At 44.7% G+C, this 17,449-nt stretch overlaps 1 protein-coding gene and 1 long non-coding RNA gene across 12 annotated transcripts in view; both read right to left on the bottom strand.

Annotated features, from left to right (window-relative positions):
• The window catches only part of cdk6 (cyclin-dependent kinase 6), a 352,894-nt gene that overhangs the window by 136,581 nt on the left and 198,864 nt on the right, over positions 1 to 17,449 (bottom strand). The gene's annotated exons all lie outside the window — the stretch shown is intronic.
• Positions 1,781 to 17,433, bottom strand: LOC119966121. Its single transcript, XR_005460682.1, has 2 exons — positions 17,069 to 17,433; positions 1,781 to 2,056 (listed from the first exon to the last, which is right to left on the bottom strand). It is a non-coding gene; the product is annotated as an uncharacterized LOC119966121 (long non-coding RNA).

The following is a 17,449-nucleotide window of genomic DNA, read 5'->3' as shown; positions in this document are numbered from 1 at the left end:
AGCTGGCCAATGGGATTTCCCATTGTGGGCACCCCCACACTGTCGGGAAATCCGAGGGCATGAGTGTGCTGCCGGCAGGATCCCGCCAATGGAGCCTTCAGCCAGAATGTATCCATTATATATTTACAGCTTACATTCACCAACAGAGGCAGATAGGAGCAGGTGGTGGCAGTAGCATGAGAGGTGAAGCCTCTTAACAGTGTTATTTGACTCAGTTTTTCATCTTTGCGTGAACACTGACCACCTATTACCCCAAGAAACTCTGGCTGCAAGCATGGGGATCTACCCAGAGTTTGAGACTGGTGTCAATGCAGCAGTCAGTCAACATGGTCATGTTTTGAGCTGGAAACAGGGCGATAGAGACATGAAAATTGCCTCCCATATTCCTGTTTGATATTTTCATACTGGAATTTGTCTCACTTTCATTTTCTATGTATTTGTAAATAAATATTTTTATCACTTTTATCTGACCTGAATTTAATATGACCATTGCAAAGGTAATGGTGTTGTACTGCAGCCTACAGCTAATCCAGCCAGCAGATTACTGCAAATAAAAGGAATTATTAATCCTCAGGGTAATGTGATTCTGTAGGCTAAATTATCAGTAGAAATTTGCTTTCAGGTCATGGGAAAATAGAGTAGATTTGATAATTAGCAATTTCTAGTCAATGGGCATAAAGTGGGCGGATTTTGGATGAGCTTCATAAACTTGACATCACCCAAAACACTGCTGCCTGTATCCTAATTTGGACCAAGTCTCATTTACTCATCACCCTCATGTTTACTGAACTCCATTAGCTCCCCTGTTAAGGAGGGCCTTGATTTTAAATTTCTTGGGCTCGATTTAATGGGGATAAAATGGAGTCCCATTTTGGGCGTATTTAGTGGGGTGTTCCTCGGCATCTGCAGCGCTGAGAAAGACCCCGCTATCAAATGCAACCTTTTTTGTTCCTAGCCTCGGCTTGTCAGTGCAGGAAGAGATCGCGGCGCCATTTTTAAATGCCACCTGATCTCTCAACCCTCCTCAACCTCCCCACTGTGGCCTCCAGACCCCACCCCACAATGACCCAATTTAACTGCTCGGGTTTCCTCGAGACCCCCCCATCACAAGGGCAGGGCACCCCCTGTCCCTCCAGGATCTCACCATTCCCTATCTCTGTAATCTGCTCCAGTGCCAGAACCCTCCAAAATAACTGCGTTTCTCCAATTCTGACCTCAAGCATCTCCGACTTTAATCACTCTACCACTGACTTGCCTTCACCTACTAAAACCCTAAACCCCACCTTTAAGACGTTCCTTAAAACATAACTCTTTGTCCTCGTATCTCCTTATGTGGCTCTGTGTCAAATTTTGTTTTATAAATTCCCCTGTGAAGCACCTTGGGATCTTTTACCGCATTAAAGGAGCCATATTGATACAAGCTGTTGTTTCTGAAATGGAATGGGTTGGTGGGTAGTTGTGGGCGTAGGTTGCTGAAGAACAGGAGATCAGTGTCAGCAGCTCACTGAATTTTCCACATAAATGGAACAATTAAAATATTTTTTTTTCTGTCACTTTGGAAACAATTTCTTCAACAACCATTACTTTGGTTGCAACAATACAAAACAAATTAAGGGAGTATGCACTGTGCGATTGCCATGCATTTGGAGACCAATTTTGACTGGGGTGCTGCAACTAGCATTTGGGCCTCGATTTACATTTGTAAAGCACCTAAACACCCAATGTAGTAATTGCAGAAGATTGCTTTTGCCATTGTGATAACAAAACAAAATACGTATTAGCGATAAAATGAGAATCACGCGTTTACTCATCGTCACATAAAGATCGCCGTAATACAATTTCGTAAGAAAATCAGGAAAAATACAAATCCACCAGTTTTGTAAAGGGCCCCGGAGTACAAAACTGGGCGAGGATGTAGAGTACGCATTTATTTCAGCGTTGTCAGAAGATCTGAGAGCATCCATTTTTTTTTCATGCTGATGATGCCATTTTTGTAATGCTGGTTTTGAAAACAGTCCACAGGCAATTGATCGACATGCTGTTTGCAAACTTCAAACTGTAGGCAATGAAGTGAAATGCTGGTCATGTTTTACTGAAATCTTGGTAATAATCATTAACATTTTTGAGAAACATGGCATTATTTACAAAAAAACGGTCAAATTATCTTTGGAAATTTTTATGAGTAACTGAAAATTCATCAGTTAAAATGTCAGGACATTTGATGTTCTAGTTTCTATTGCCTGCTTGACCCCAAAATGCAAAAAATGACTAGATTTAACCAAAACTGTATCTAGTTGACTCATTATTGAAGCTTCAATCAGTTACTGTAGATATTATTGCTTTCATATAGGTATTGCAATCTATTAAGCCTAGTGTCTTTTTTACTTCTGTTGTATCATTTTGGTGTTTTTTTTCTTTATGGCTTCAACCTTTTGAAAGAAAACAATTTTCTCCAGTGGAAATATACAATCCATTAGAACGGTCATCGATTCTTGTGCCAGTAACATGCAGTCGTTTAACATTCTTTCTTTTGTTCTCCTCTGTGCCCCTCAGTTTTCTTACTCTGTGAAGGCTTTCACACTCCTGGCTTATTGTTTCAAGTGCACTGCCAATTCCCTGGTGCTTTTTTCTTTATTCATATGTGAACCTTGGTCATACACTTTTTAAAAAAATGCTTTGTTGCGGGCAGTACTGGATGGGCACATTTATTGGCTATTCTCAGCTGGCATGAGAAATGGAGGCATTGTGTTTCAACTGTGTAATCTGAGCTAGGGTCACAAGAAAACCAAACTGCTTCCCAGTTGCAGGTCCTTTTTCCTGAATATCACTGGTGAACCAATTGTGTTTTTATAACAACATGGTGGCCTTTTTTTGTAGTTTCCCTGATGCTAGCCCAAAAATGATCAAACTTACTGATTATCAATTCACTTCCCAACCATTGACATTTTGCATGCAGCACAGCATTTCAAACCTAGCACAGAACCGTTGCCCGATAAGGGATGATTACAGATGCAGTATTAACCCTGAGCCATTCTCGCAGAGGCGGGATCAAGAACCTGCCCAAAGTGGCAGGTAGCCAATTAAGGTAGGTTAAAGGCAATTAAGACCAATTATTTGAAGATGACTGGAATCTTTCAGTCAGCCCGCAGGCCCCCCTCAGAGTTGGAAGCAGCTCAGCTGCCGAGAGCAAACCTGCCAGCAGAAAACCTCAGGGACTAGGGCCCCACCAATCCTTTCAGGCCCAGCGGGCTTTCCTGGTCACAGCTGTAGCAACACGCTGAACCGTGGAGTGGTTTCTCCTCCACAATGGTCGTCCAGTAGCTGTAGCCATTTTAAAAATTCAAATTAAAGTTGTGAGAGGGCACTTCCTGATGGAGGCTCCCACACCTGCAATGGCAGACCACAATTCTTTCTGTGCTAGAGGGCCTCCTACTGCTTTGGCAGCCTACCCAATGTCTTACTTGGACAGCCAGTATACCCTCTGGCCACTAATTCAGCAAAATCACAGTCAAGTGCCTGCACCTGACATAGTGTGGGATCGGGACCCCCATTTGACCCCGATGTTGGTGTCCTAACTTAAAAAGCAAAATCTTGCCACCTGCAAGATGAGGTTAAAAACAGCATAATGTAATTCTTAGATCACACAAGCACTATTAAATTATGTGTCTTTGAGGTTGAGCTGTGATATGCATTGGCATTCACAGTCTGCAAGGTTACAATAGTCAAGTACAGCAAATGTGGTTATAGCTGAACTATACTGAGTGTTAAGAATCCATGAGCAGAAACTCTCTCGAGTTATCTCACAGTTTTTACAGGACAGTGGGATGCTCACTATGGCAAAGATGCAAGGCTCATTGTGCAGCCTCTTAATTCATGTTTGGATTTACATAACATAGTGCCTGAAATTTGGGATACAAGGATAAGATTTTGGTGAAAGTTCCTCTGCCATTTTAGGAAATAGCCACTCATTTACTTTGTGGAAAAAAAGAACAAATAATTATTTCCTTTCAGAGGGATAGGTTTTGACAAGCCCTACTTAAAATTTGATATAAACTGATATCCATATCATTATAATATTGCTGATCTTTTCAAACCCATCAATCAGTCTAATTAAAAAAGCTTGAAAACAATGAATATGGAATAGAATCCTTTGTTTCACAAAATAAGATTCCAGTGGTGAATGACAATGGATTACACAAATATTTCAGGATGAACTGACTGTATAATCCACAAATCCTTCATTCTTAATTGTGCTTCTTCCTGATCATAACAATATAGACTCAGTTTAAAGATATATTTTAGGTTTGAGTCCGTCTTTCCATTGAGTGCTCAATTCAATGGAGACTCCAAAGAGGTCAACGGAAAAGCTTCCGGGATTTCCTCAAAACATCCCTGAACAGGTCAAACATTCCCATTGACTCATGGGAGTCCCTGGCTTGTACCTAACCAAAATGGAGAAGGTTAATTTAGGAAGGCACCAAACACATCAAGGGACTTCATCAGGAACAGGCAGCAACAAAGTTGAGGCGATAGAAAGAGTGCACAAACTTCCCACCAACCCATCTACCTGACCACCTGCCCTGTATGTGGCAGAGTCTGACGATCACACATTGGACTTATCTCAGTCATCTCACAATTCATCAAATCAGAATGGAAGCAAGTCATCCTCAACCTTGAAGGACTGTCTACAAAGAGGAATCCTATGGAGATGAAGTTGGATTTAATAGCATCAATAAATAGGGCTAGTGAATTGCTGCTTCTCTCCTGTCCCCAAACCAAACAAGTCATGATATTTTGCTGGGATATGTCACCACATATATCAACTTGGAAAACTGGAGAAAGGTTTCAAAAAGAAATTGACAAATCCAAAACATTCCTGCAAGTAGGCCTTTGTCACACAATTATACTGAAAGTACAATGGGCAAGGGTTGGTAATAGCTTTTTCATAACAACCATTTTGTCACTCTCTCCTCTGTCAATTCAAACATTCTTCTTCCCCTCCACACAGATGAAATCAGTTACGCAGCAGTAATCCAGCAATGGAAGCTCTCAGGCTTGTGTCAACAGAGTGGAATCGCCAGAAATCTTTTGCCCCATATTTTCGTTTCCCAAAATTTAAAGGGCAGGGCATTTGAATGCCTTGGCTGCTTGGCAGGTCCTCCTACCTGGTGCTCCTGACTGGTGATTTTAGCTGGTATGTTGACAGTTAATATGAGCTTGACTTAATGGGTTTATACACTTATCATGCACATTTGTGCCTAATTTGAACAATTTCAAAGGGCACCTGATCTCCCACAAACCAGACCAGATCCAAAAGGGTACCTGGTGTTACCAAAGCCCGGCTACCCAAATTAATTCGCAAAGAGCAGACCTGCTCTTACCGGGACTAATCTGCACACTTCAGTTTCACATTCGAAGGCTATCAAAATCTGACTTCACTGAAGACAACTGTTGCTTTAAATGACCAGCTGCCTATGTAAAACGTGCATGTGTGAAACATATACCACCCCCACTCTTGCTGTCACGAAAATGGGAAGTAACGTGTTCTGGGGGGGTGGGGGGGGGGTGGGGTGAATTACAATTTTCAGGCAGTTCCGCAACAACAGAGAGGGCCCTTTGTGGCAAAAATCTGGTGGGTCTTGGTGTTTAATCCTTTGGAGCATTAACAAGTGACAAGGAGTTGGGTACTGGGAAGAACCAAGAAATATGATTTTCATCTGGAATACAGGAAAATCAATATTGGCCCAAAAATGCTAACTGACTGCTAAACACAGATGTTTAACATACATGTGTCACAACAGCATTTACTGGTTGTCATTTAACAGTTTGTATTTATAAGGTACTAATATCGGGCTGAATCCTCTAGTTCCGCAGCCACGTGTTTCTTGGCAGTGCATTGTTCGCTGGTGGTGGGATTCTGTCTTCCCGCAGGTTGTCAATGGGATTTCCTATCAAACCACCCCACATTGCTAGGAAACCTGCAGGCGGGGTGCGTTGTCAGCGGGAAAGGTGAATCGCAAATCGAAACAGCTGGAGAATTCCGACCATCATGTCCCATCTAGTTTTTAGTGAGTTTATTTTTGCAAGCAAGAAATTCTGACTCAACCCTTAGGAATGTGGCGACTAGGGACTTTTCACAGTAACTTCATACTTGTGACAATAAAAGATTATTATTATTGCAGCTTCTCTCAGCAAGACTGTCAATTTGATGCTAATTAGGATCAATTTCGCATTTTGTTGCAGTACCTACTACAAACTAGTTTTAAATTGTGCACACTTGGGCCCCTCATGCATAGCAGAGAGATGAGCTGTGGAATTCTTCTATTCTGAAACTAAGTGTTGGCGCCGGGGCAGGACTCGTGGACTTCGGCGACAGCAAAACTGGTGCCGTAGCTAGACCGATTCAGCGACCATTGAACGCCTGGCACCGGTGCCACATGGAACATAACTGATTCCAGTAAGAAATGGTGTCAGATTCTCCAGGTTGACGATTGACACTGAGGAGGCTGACAAGCTGCAGCCGCTTATATACACTTCACTCCCCACACACACCATCCCAGCCAACAAGGTGGCAGCAAGGACAGATGGCGCCAAGGATCATGGATGCCAAGCTTGAGAGGCAGGTGACCCTGTACCTTAGCTTGGGAAGGAGGCTGCCAGCTGCCACCATTGGCCGTGCCTGGGCGCAGGTGGCAGAGGCGGTCAGCGCCGCAAGCAACACCCTCCAGACTGGCCAATGGTGTCAGAAAAACACTACGCAACCTCCTCAGGGTGCCCAGGGTGAGCAGGCAGCACTGTGCCCCGTAGCCCCACCCTCCCGCACAACCACCAGGCTGGCGTCCGAACCCCACCCAACACCACATGCTGGCATGTTGTGGCTGGATGCCCTGGCCACTGAAGTCACCAGCTACCCACCCCTCCAGTGCTTCATGCACCTGACTGTATGTTTTCTGTCACCCCACCCCCAGGAGAAGGCCTCCCATAACTGCCGGGAGCAGAAAAAACTGGAGGGGGACCGCCGGCCCTGCTGCCTCTGGACGTGGTGGGCGGGCCTGAGGAGAGGGCAGTTGTCGGGGTGGAGGTCGGCATCGGGTGAGGAAGTGAGACCCCTGAGTTGCAGTTCCCCGTGACATGTGTGTCACACAGCCCCATACCACCCTGACATGCCCTCTCCATACACTCAACACCACCCCCAATTCCCCCCCCCCCCCCCCCCCCCCCCCGGCCCATGGTCTAATCATGCGTCCTGTCTTGTGTATTATCGGAGTTATTGGTTATGGGGCCTTCTGATGTTCCCCCGCCCCCAGCCACAGCTAGATCCCCAGGTGCCGAGCAGCGAGAGCCATCAACCCGAAACCCAGGACACCCCGGAGCATTCGTCCAATGATGTCACTGATTTCCCATCACAGCCGTCTCTAACACCCTCCACCACCCCAGAGACACTCATCTTGGTTGCGTATGTTAGTGAAGAAGCTCCGAGGGCACTATCTGGTGTGCACCACACACATGCTCCGGTTCAGCACGTGGAGGTAGGAACACCCAAGCGGGCGGACGGTTAGAGAGTGGATCGACCCCAGGGACTAGCTGCTGTCCAGACAGGTTTCGGGCTTCCAGAACGGACAGTCCCATCGAACATGGAGATACAGTTGCAGAGCCAGAACTGTATGAGGACACTTGAATCACATCTTCAAGAGGCCGAAGTACCGCTCGATCACGCACCTGGTCGCTGCATGGGCATCATTGGAGTGGGTCTCCATGTCGGTCCGTGGCCTCATCAGCCATGACCAGAGTGGATAATCCCTGTCGTCCAGGAGTGAAAAGGCTGGGAATCGTCAAGTGTGCCAGGATGAAGGCATCGTGCACACTGCCCGGGTATCGGGTGCAGACGTGCAAGATGCGTATCTGATGGTCACACACCAGCTGCACGTTCATTGAGTGGAACCCCTTTCAGTTTGTGAAGGGTGGCCTGTCATCGTAGGGCGACATACATCCCATCGATCAGCCCATGAACCCCGCTGCCTGGGCATCCTGGTGGGCCTGGTCCATATTGAAATGGATGTATTGTGCCGACTGGGCATATAGGGCCTCAATGATAGCGTGGATGCACCTGTGCACCGAGAGATCCTGGACAGGACCCCACACAGCAGAAGGAGTCTGTGGACTGTCACCTTGACAGCCACTAGGAGCTAGCGTCCTCCCCAATTCCCCTGCGGTGCCAGGTGTGCCATGATCTGGCAGATATGTCGCACCGTCCCCCTGCGCAGCCGGAGTCTTCGACAGCATGCCCGATCTGCAGGTCAAAGAGCAACGAAAATAACAGCACAGGCACTTCGGCCCTCCAAGCCTCTACCGGCCATGCTGCCTGTTTCAACTAAAATCCCCTACCCTTCCGGGGACCATATCCCTCTATTCACATCCTGTTCATGTATTCGTCAAGACGCCCCTTAAAACTCACTATCGTCCCTACTTCCACTACCTCGCCCGGCAGTAAGCTCCAAGCTCCTACTACCCTCTGTGTAAAAAAACTTGCCTCGTACATCCCCTTTAAATGTTACCCCTCACACCTTAAACCTATGCCCTCTAGTAATTTACTCTTCCACCCTGGGAAAAAGCTTCTGACTATCCACTAATAATCTTGTAGACTTCTATCAGGTCACCCCTCAACCTCTGTCATTCCAGTGAGAACAAACCAAGATTCTCCAACCTCTCCTCAAAACAAATTCCTTCCATACCAGGAAACATCTGGTAAATCTCTTCTGCACCCTCTCTAAAGCCTCCACATCCTTCTGGTGGTGTGGCGACCAGAATTGAAGTGCGGTCTAACTAAGGTTATTAAAGCTGCAATATGACTTGCCAATTTTTTAACTCAATGCCTTGGCTGATGAAGGCAAGCATTCCATATGCCTTCTTGACTACCTTCCCCACCTGGGTTGCCACTTTCAGTGACCTGTGTACCTGTACACTCAGGACCCTCTGCCTTTCAAAACTCTTAAGAGTTCTGCCATTTATTGTATATTTCCTATCTGTATTAGACCTTCCAAAATGCATTACCTCACATTTGTCCAGATTAAACTCCATCTGCCATCTCTCTGCCCAAGCCTCCAACAGATCTATATCCTGCTGTAACCTCTGACAGTCCTCATCGCCAGACGCAATTCCAGCAACCTTTGTATCGTCCCCAAACTTACTAATCAAAGCAGTTACATTTTCCTCTAAATCATTTATATATATTACACACAGTAAAGGTCCCAGCACTGACCCCTGAGGAATGCCACTAGTCACAGTCCTCCATCAGAAACGCACAGTTCCACTGCTATCCTCTGTCTTCTATGACCGAGTCAATTGTGTATCCTCGAATGATAGGCGCTGTGGTTCCACGCGAGGGCTCATGCGGTGCTTCCTTTGAACCTCCTTCTCCTCCCCCTCGGCCTGCTAGGTGGCCGACTCTCCATCCTCTGTGGCTGCCTCCTAGTCCTCTGGGACACGCTCTGCTGTTTCAGCTTCCTTCTCCTCAAGCTGCTCCAACCGCAGGGCATCCCCCAGGGCTGCAGTGACTAGCAGGAAGGCCATAATTGCTGGTTATAAGGGCAGCATGTGGCGCAGTGGTTAGCACTGGGATGACGGTGCTGAGGACCCGGATTCGAATCCCGGCCCTGGGTCACTGTCCGTGTGGAGTTTGCACATTCTCCCCGTGTCTGTGGGGGTTTCACTCCCACAACCCAAAATATGTGCAGGTTAGGTGGATTGGCCACACTAAATTGCCCCTTTATTGGAAAAAATGAATTGGGTGCACTAAATTTATTTGAAAAAAATCATTGCTGGTTGTATTCCAACATCCATTGTCTGCAGGGGGTGAAAAGTAGACATGTTAGCATGGTATGTACCCCCATGCCCGACCAGGCAATGCCATCAGGTGCCAGCCTGGCTCTGACAGTGTGCCCAGGCCGACACTGCCAGGCTGGGATAGGACCCGGGGATGCCTGGCGATATGTGGTGGTGCGCAAGGGGCACTCGAGAACCCCCTAGCAGGTGAGTTAGGACATTGGGGGCATCACGTCAGGGGGGTTCGGGAGACCAGGGCACAATTTATAAATGGCATCCCAATCTCTTCCTGCACTGAGGAGCCTCTCAGTACAGGAGAGGCGTTCCCCAGGGCCCGAAATAGCAACAGAGTGTTGTGAGATAGCGGGGTCGTCCCGGCAAGGACGGACTCTGATTTTTTTTTTGTTAAATCGCGCCCATAGAAACCATTTCGAGCATCACCATCATGTTATGAAAGAACGTGTTCACAAATGTAGCAATTAAAAGCTCGATGTTTAGTTATAAAATGGCGCCTATGTTTCTGTTGAAGTCTGTAAATCACTTATAAATTATTTTTCACTGTTGTTAATTTTTAAAAAAATATTCGTACATGGGGCATCGCTGGCTGGGCCAGCATTTATTGTCTATCCCTGAGGGCAATTAAGAGTCATCCGCATTGCTGTGGGTCTGGAGTCACATGTAGGCCTGGCCAGGTAAGGACGACAGACTTCCCCAAAGGACATTAATGAGCCAGATGGGTTTTTACGACAATGGTTTCATAGCACTTGAGGGGGTCTCCCAGGCAATCGGAGGCCACTGGATGGTCGGCTTCTGGCCAGAGTGAATTTAAGTTTCACCATTTGCCATGGTGGGATTCAAACCCGGATCCCGTGACTCTGGGTCTCTGGATTACTAGTCCAGCGACAATACCACTACACCACTGCCTCTCCTTGGCATGGTGCCAATTTAATACCGGTAAACTAAATGTAATTGGTCATTTTGAGTAGAAATTTTGCAGAAAGTTTTGACACTGTTTAGATCAGAACAGAATAAAAAGAGTTTCAGTTTAAAAGGGAGTCTCTCCATCTGGACACTTCTTACAAATCCAGCTGTCCAGGATTACCATTCATTTTAGCATCCTTCCATTTTATTTGCCCTGCATGTATTTTAAGAATATTTTTGTTAAGTGGCACATTCTGTTGACATGAAGTACTTATCTCTGATTATCGTTGCAGACACGATGCTTAAGCCAGGCTGCCATATTCAATTATTTGTCCAAACTTTCAACTCAGCTAGAATTAGCAACTCACCAAAGCACATTCACTACTTCCATGATGTTATCAGTATTCAAAAGGTCAAAACAGAAAATAAATCAATAGAAAGAGAATGGATGTGAATGCTTGCAACAGTTTGATTTTTAAAAGAGGTGCCAATGTTGAAGCTCTTTTTTTAATAGCTAAAATAAAGTGTGGGAACAGGGATTAGGGCAGGAAAGGTCTGGTTTAAATGGAAGATGTTTTCTTTAGAAGTCTTTATATTTTAAGTTGTTGGCATTAAACTGGGTTTTTGGAAGTGGAGAGCAGTGCAGAAATCCTTTGAAGTCTTTCCACTTTTGCTATTAGTTATGCAATTAAAAGCTGAACACTTTTGTGTACTATCCCTGGACAACCTTTATCTGACATGAGATTAGAAACTCCAGACAGATAAGCAGAAAAAGGATTCACTGTCCAATATAAAATGTCTATGGTAATTCAAACATAATTTGATCTTGGAACTTCTTAAATTAATGTGCAATGGTCAGTGTAAGACAGCAAAGTCAGCAGTGAAACTATTTATTTGAATGAATAATGCAATGAGGATCATTGTCCAATGAAATATTCTCTGTTATAAAAGAAAGAATTTTGAAGTCATTCCTCATCATGATGATCAAGCTAACTATAAAGAGGCCACTTTGACTTTTACATTGGCAATTGACTGGCACTGTACTAACTATTCAAAACCATGTGACAGTAATCACACTTACAATCTGAGCCTTGGCCTGAAAAGGTCTTTCATACAATAAAAGGCCATTGCTGCGAATCTTTTGTTCTGTTCCTCCTGGCTACCCCCACTCCCCCCCCCCCCCCCCCAACCCCATATGCAGTATGTCTTGCAGAAATCAGGAGCAAGAACAGCATTGCTTACTTCACTGCAGATATTAAACTCTGTGTAATTTAAAAAAAATATTTTCACAGGTCAAGCATTTATTGTCCATCCCTAATTTCCCTTGAGAAGGAACTGGTGCAGTCCACATGGTGCAGATACACCCACAGTGCTGTTAGGAAGGGATCCAGGATTTTGACCCAGCAACAGTGAAGGAACGGTGATATAGTTCAAAGCCAGGATAACGCGGGACTTGAAGGACAACTTGCAATGGTAATATAATGGCAAAGTCTGCACAGAAATGTAGATTTGTAATTCCATACTTTGGAGACTTCAACTAGTAATCAACAATGACATAGAACATAGAACATAGAACAGTACAGCACAGAACAGGCCCTTCGGCCCTCAATGTTGTGCCGAGCAATGATCACCCTACTCAAACCCACGTATCCACCCTATACCCGTAACCCAACAACCCCCCAACTTTACTTTTTAGGACACTACGGGCAATTTAGCATGGCCAATCCACCTAACCCGCACATCTTTGGACTGTGGGAGGAAACCGGAGCACCCGGAGTAAACCCACGCACACACGGGGAGGACGTGCAGACTCCGCACAGACAGTGACCCAGCCGGGAATCGAACCTGGGACCCTGGAGCTGTGAAGCATTTAGGCTAACCACCATGCTACCGTGCTGCCCCATTGACCTTTTAACTTCCTTATTCTATAATGTATTTTTCCCATTTTCAGATCTCCAAACTCTCTTTTCAATCTCCAATGCCCCCCCACCCCCCAGCTGTATTATTCACTGGCAGAAAAAGTGATTGGCAAACAACCTGCTTCTAAGTCTCTTCCAACTTCACCGTGACGAGTCACTAGGATGCACACAGCAGCAGTCTGATGTGATTCTTAGAGAGCATCTCTGCACCCTAGGTGGTCTGGCCGAGATTTGGAATTTTCCACATGGGGAAATCATGAAGATAAACTCTCAAACTACCACATGGTGGCACAATACAATTGTGATGTCACTGCGTCGTCTGCTGCAGACTATCAGAAATGCTCAGTTGACCTCTGTGTCTGCAAAACTAGCTAAGAATTCTCGATACAGGTTAACTGCAATAATTAATCAGGCTGTGTAAAAAGTGATGATGATGTAAGAGACATTCAGGTGTTCTAAATGGCAACATTTTATCTAATTGATTAATGTAGAGTTATAAACAAAATAATACATTTTATTCTCACAGTGAAGAACAGGCTTGATTTTCAACACCGTGCTGAATGCATTGGTCAATTTGAGTACTAGAGATAAAGAGAAAGTGACTGGGAACCCTTGAGCAATTCTTACAGATACTCTGTGTTGGTTGTTCTTCACCTTCGAGCTATGTTGAGACCAAGCTCTGAGATGTGACTCATTCGCGTCAGTACTCGAATGGTTTGGTTGTAGTTTGATGAATATGAACTTTGTGTGTTACTACAATTATGTCACTAATTGAGATCTAATTAAGGCAAATCTGGACACTTGGGGAGATTCTGCAAGGAATCTACAAAAACTGCCAATGTGAATTACAAACTATTCCAAATCAGCAAGGAAACAACTCCAAAACCAAAGGCAAGCCCAAAGCTCCCCTCAAAACAATGATTACAAAATCTTCAGGAAACACAAGAACCAAAAATGCAGTTTATGGCTGAGAACAACAGAAAGCCAGCTGGCACGTCTGCAAGTTCTGTATTGTAGCTGCTCAACAGTGTCCAAATGCCAGTTAAGTTTTAAGATCATGGAAACCTGCCAACTTTTCACTAATATTAAAAAGGTTAATAATGACATTTAAAAAGTTCACAGGTGTCCCAGGGAATTTTTGGAATTTCTTAATTCCTTCTGAACATAATTTTCCGTTTTACTGCAATTGATACAAAGTTACTTCCTTGGATCACCCTCACTCTTGTCACTCAAATACATTAGGCCACAGTTAAGCTCTTATCAAAATCACAAATTACATGCTTATGTGACTGACAAAGGTAAATTTTTCCTTCTCATCCTTCTCAATCTGTCTGCGGCCTTTGACAACACCATCCTTTTTGAATGTCTCTCTCCTGTCCTCCAGCTGGGTGAGACTGCTCTCACATTGTTCCATTTTTATCTATCTAATTGTAGCAAGGGAATTACTTGCAATGGCTTTCTTCCTGCTTCTGCAGTGTTAACTCTGGTGTTTCCTAAGGATCTATTCATGGCCCCCTCCTATTTCTCATCTACAGGCTGTCTCTTGGTGATATTATCCAAAGGCACAGCGTTAGTTTTCACATGTAAAAATTCTTTCAGGGGATGCGGGTGTCACGGCCTGGGCCAGAATTTATTGCCCAACCCTAATTGCCCCTGAGAAGTGGTGGCGAGCAGTCTTCTTGAACGGTTGCAATCCATGTGGTGTAGGTACACCATCAGTGCTGCAATGGAGGGAGTTCCAGGAATTTGATGCAGTGACAGTGAAGGAATGACAATGTGTTTAAAGTCATGACGATGAGTGGCTTGGAGGGGAACTTTCAGCAGCTGGCTTTTCCTTGTGTCTGCTGCCCTTGTCCTTCTAGATGATGGTGGTTGTGAGCTTGCTGCAACACCCAGTTCCAGCTCGCCACCACCTCTCTCAGCTCCTCTATAGTTGCTAAGTTATTAAACTGCCGACCCGATATCCAGCAGTGGAGGAAGAGAAATTTCCTCCAATTAAAATGAGGAAGAATGAGACCATTGTTTTCAGTCCCTGCTCCAGGTTCTACACCCTAGTTACCAATTCCATTCCTCTCCCAGCAACACTGAGATTAAGCCTGCCACTTTTCAGCTTTGATGTCATATTTAATCTCAAAATGAGCTTCTGACCTCATACTGTGCTGGCACTAAAATTTCCACCCCTGCAACATCACCCGACTTTGCCCATCTCAGCTCTTCTGCCGTTTGAAATCACCATTTATGTTGTTGTTACTGTAGTGATATTAGGGATAGTCAGCATGGTTTTGTGAAGGGTAGGTCATGCCTCACAAACCTTATCGAGTTCTTTGAGAAGGTGACTGAACAGGTAGACCAGGGTAGAGTAGTTGATGTGGTGTATATGGATTTCAGTAAAGCGTTTGATAAGGTTCCCCACGGTCGTCTATTGCAGAAAATACGGAGGCTGGGGATTGAGGGTGATTTAGAGATGTGGATCAGAAATTGGCTAGTTGAAAGAAGACAGAGGGTGGTGGTTGATGGCAAATGTTCAGAATGGAGTTCAGTTACGAGTGGCGTACCACAAGGATCTGTTCTGGGGCCGTTGCTGTTTGTCATTTTTATAAATGACCTAGAGGAGGGCACAGAAGGTTGGGTGAGTAAATTTGCAGACGACACTAAAGTCGGTGGAGTTGTAGACAGTGTGGAAGGATGTTGCAGGTTACAGAGGGACATAGATAAGCTGCAGAGCTGGGCTGAGAGGTGGCAAATGGAGTTTAATGTTGAGAAGTGTGAGGTGATTCACTTTGGAAAGAATAACAGGAATGCGGACTATTTGGCTAATGGTAAAATTCTTAGCAGTGTGGATGAGCAGAGGGATCTCGGTGTCCATGTACATAGATCCCTGAAAGTTGCCACCCAGGTTGATAGGGTTGTGAAGAAGGCCTATGGTGTGTTGGCCTTTATTGGTAGAGGGATTGAGTTCCGGAGCCATGAGGTCATGTTGCAGCTGTACAAAACTCTGGTACGGCCGCATTTGGAGTATTGCGCACAGTTCTGGTCGCCTCATTATAGGAAGGACGTGGAAGCTTTGGAACGAGTGCAGAGGAGATTTACCAGGATGTTGCCTGGTATGGAGGGAAAATCTTATGAGGAAAGGCTGATGGACTTGAGGTTGTTTTCGTTAGAGAGAAGAAGGTTAAGAGGTGACTTAATAGAGGCATACAAAATGATCAGAGGGTTAGATAGGGTGGACAGTGAGAGCCTTCTCCCGCGGATGGAGGTGGCTAGCACGAGGGGACATAGCCTTAAATTGAGGGGTAATAGATATAGGACAGAGGTCAGAGGTAGGTTTTTTACGCAAAGAGTGGTGAGGCCGTGGAATGCCCTACCTGCAACAGTAGTGAACTCGCCAGCATTGAGGGCATTTAAAAGTTTATTGGATAAGCATATGGATGATAATGGCATAGTGTAGGTTAGATGGCCTTTAGTTTTTGACTTCCGATGTCGGTGCAACATCGTGGGCCGAAGGGCCTGTACTGCGCTGTATCATTCTATGTTCTATGATATGCATCACTGTATATACACAAGGGGTTAATGTAAATACACTACAACTAAGTAACCACTAGAGGGAGTACCAGAGATGTATATATACATAGACAAACAGGAAGTCAGCAGACTCTTCACAGGAATGGCAGCTGGTGAGCAGGACACAGACAGGCAGCTCAGATGCAAGATAGTATAAGCACTGGAGAGAAAACAAACTCACAATAAAGCGTCTACTTCAACTGTAAGACCGCGAGCTTTATACAGACATAAGGAATAATATATGGTATCAGCTGACTTCAGAACGCTTACTATAAAAGTTACACAAGATGCAGACAAAGCAAAATCGAAAACAGAAGAAAATTGCTACATGGGAGACTTCGCGATTTGCCTTTCCGGTATCGCGAAGCGGAGAATCCAGCCCATATTCTTGGAAAACACTATCAGAAAAATGAAATTTGTGGCCAAGCTATTATGCTCTACCTATAGTCTTCTGAATATTAGATCAATTGCTGTGAACTAACAAAGCTTCCACCTCAGAGTAATCAAATAAAGATAAAACATGTAAACGCTGTAATGAAGCACCTGAATGAAAAGTGAATTCATTGATTACATTATTTAGCAATTAAGTTGTTGTAACTATAGTAAAAACAAAAGAAAAACATCTTAAGCTTTTCAATTAATCATAATTTTAAAAATCATGCAAGGTCTATTTATTTCTAGGTGGGCAAAAGCACCCGCAGAACAATCATCTCCCCATCAGTGAAAATGGCCTGATTCAGATCAGCTACTTCAGTTGCACATTCAGATCAGCTATTTCAGTTGCAAAAGGATGTCTTTCTAGTTTTTTCTGCAGCTGCAGCATCGCTCTCACTTTACAGACGCACCATTAACTTGCATCCCAGATGAATATCGTGGAAGGGTTTCGGGCTATCCCAAGAGACTAGCTCTTTCACAGTAGAAACCTGTCACCCTTGTGACCCGTTAGCAGGAATTCTTCGGCATTCAGAACTTTACAGAAATCGTTTTCCGCCAGAAAGCTTTTGCTTTGATAATCCAGACTTGCAGCATCTAGTGGGTGAGATCGGATTTTTCAGTGGAAGGCTCTCTGGCAAAGCTCATTGTCCGAATGAACAGTCTCTTTGTCAGCAGAGAATGTGGGTGCAGTAGCACGTGAATGAATGAGGAAAGCAAGAAGATTCTTTCAACAGATCTAGTGATAGGCACATTTTTTTTGGACTGGGTGCTTAGTATCTGTCTTCAGCATT

The sequence above is a fragment of the Scyliorhinus canicula genome, chromosome 5, assembly GCF_902713615.1.
Source record: "Scyliorhinus canicula chromosome 5, sScyCan1.1, whole genome shotgun sequence".
In the NCBI taxonomy this organism is placed as follows: Eukaryota; Metazoa; Chordata; class Chondrichthyes; order Carcharhiniformes; family Scyliorhinidae; genus Scyliorhinus; species Scyliorhinus canicula.
This window is presented reverse-complemented; position numbering and strand designations above follow the sequence as displayed.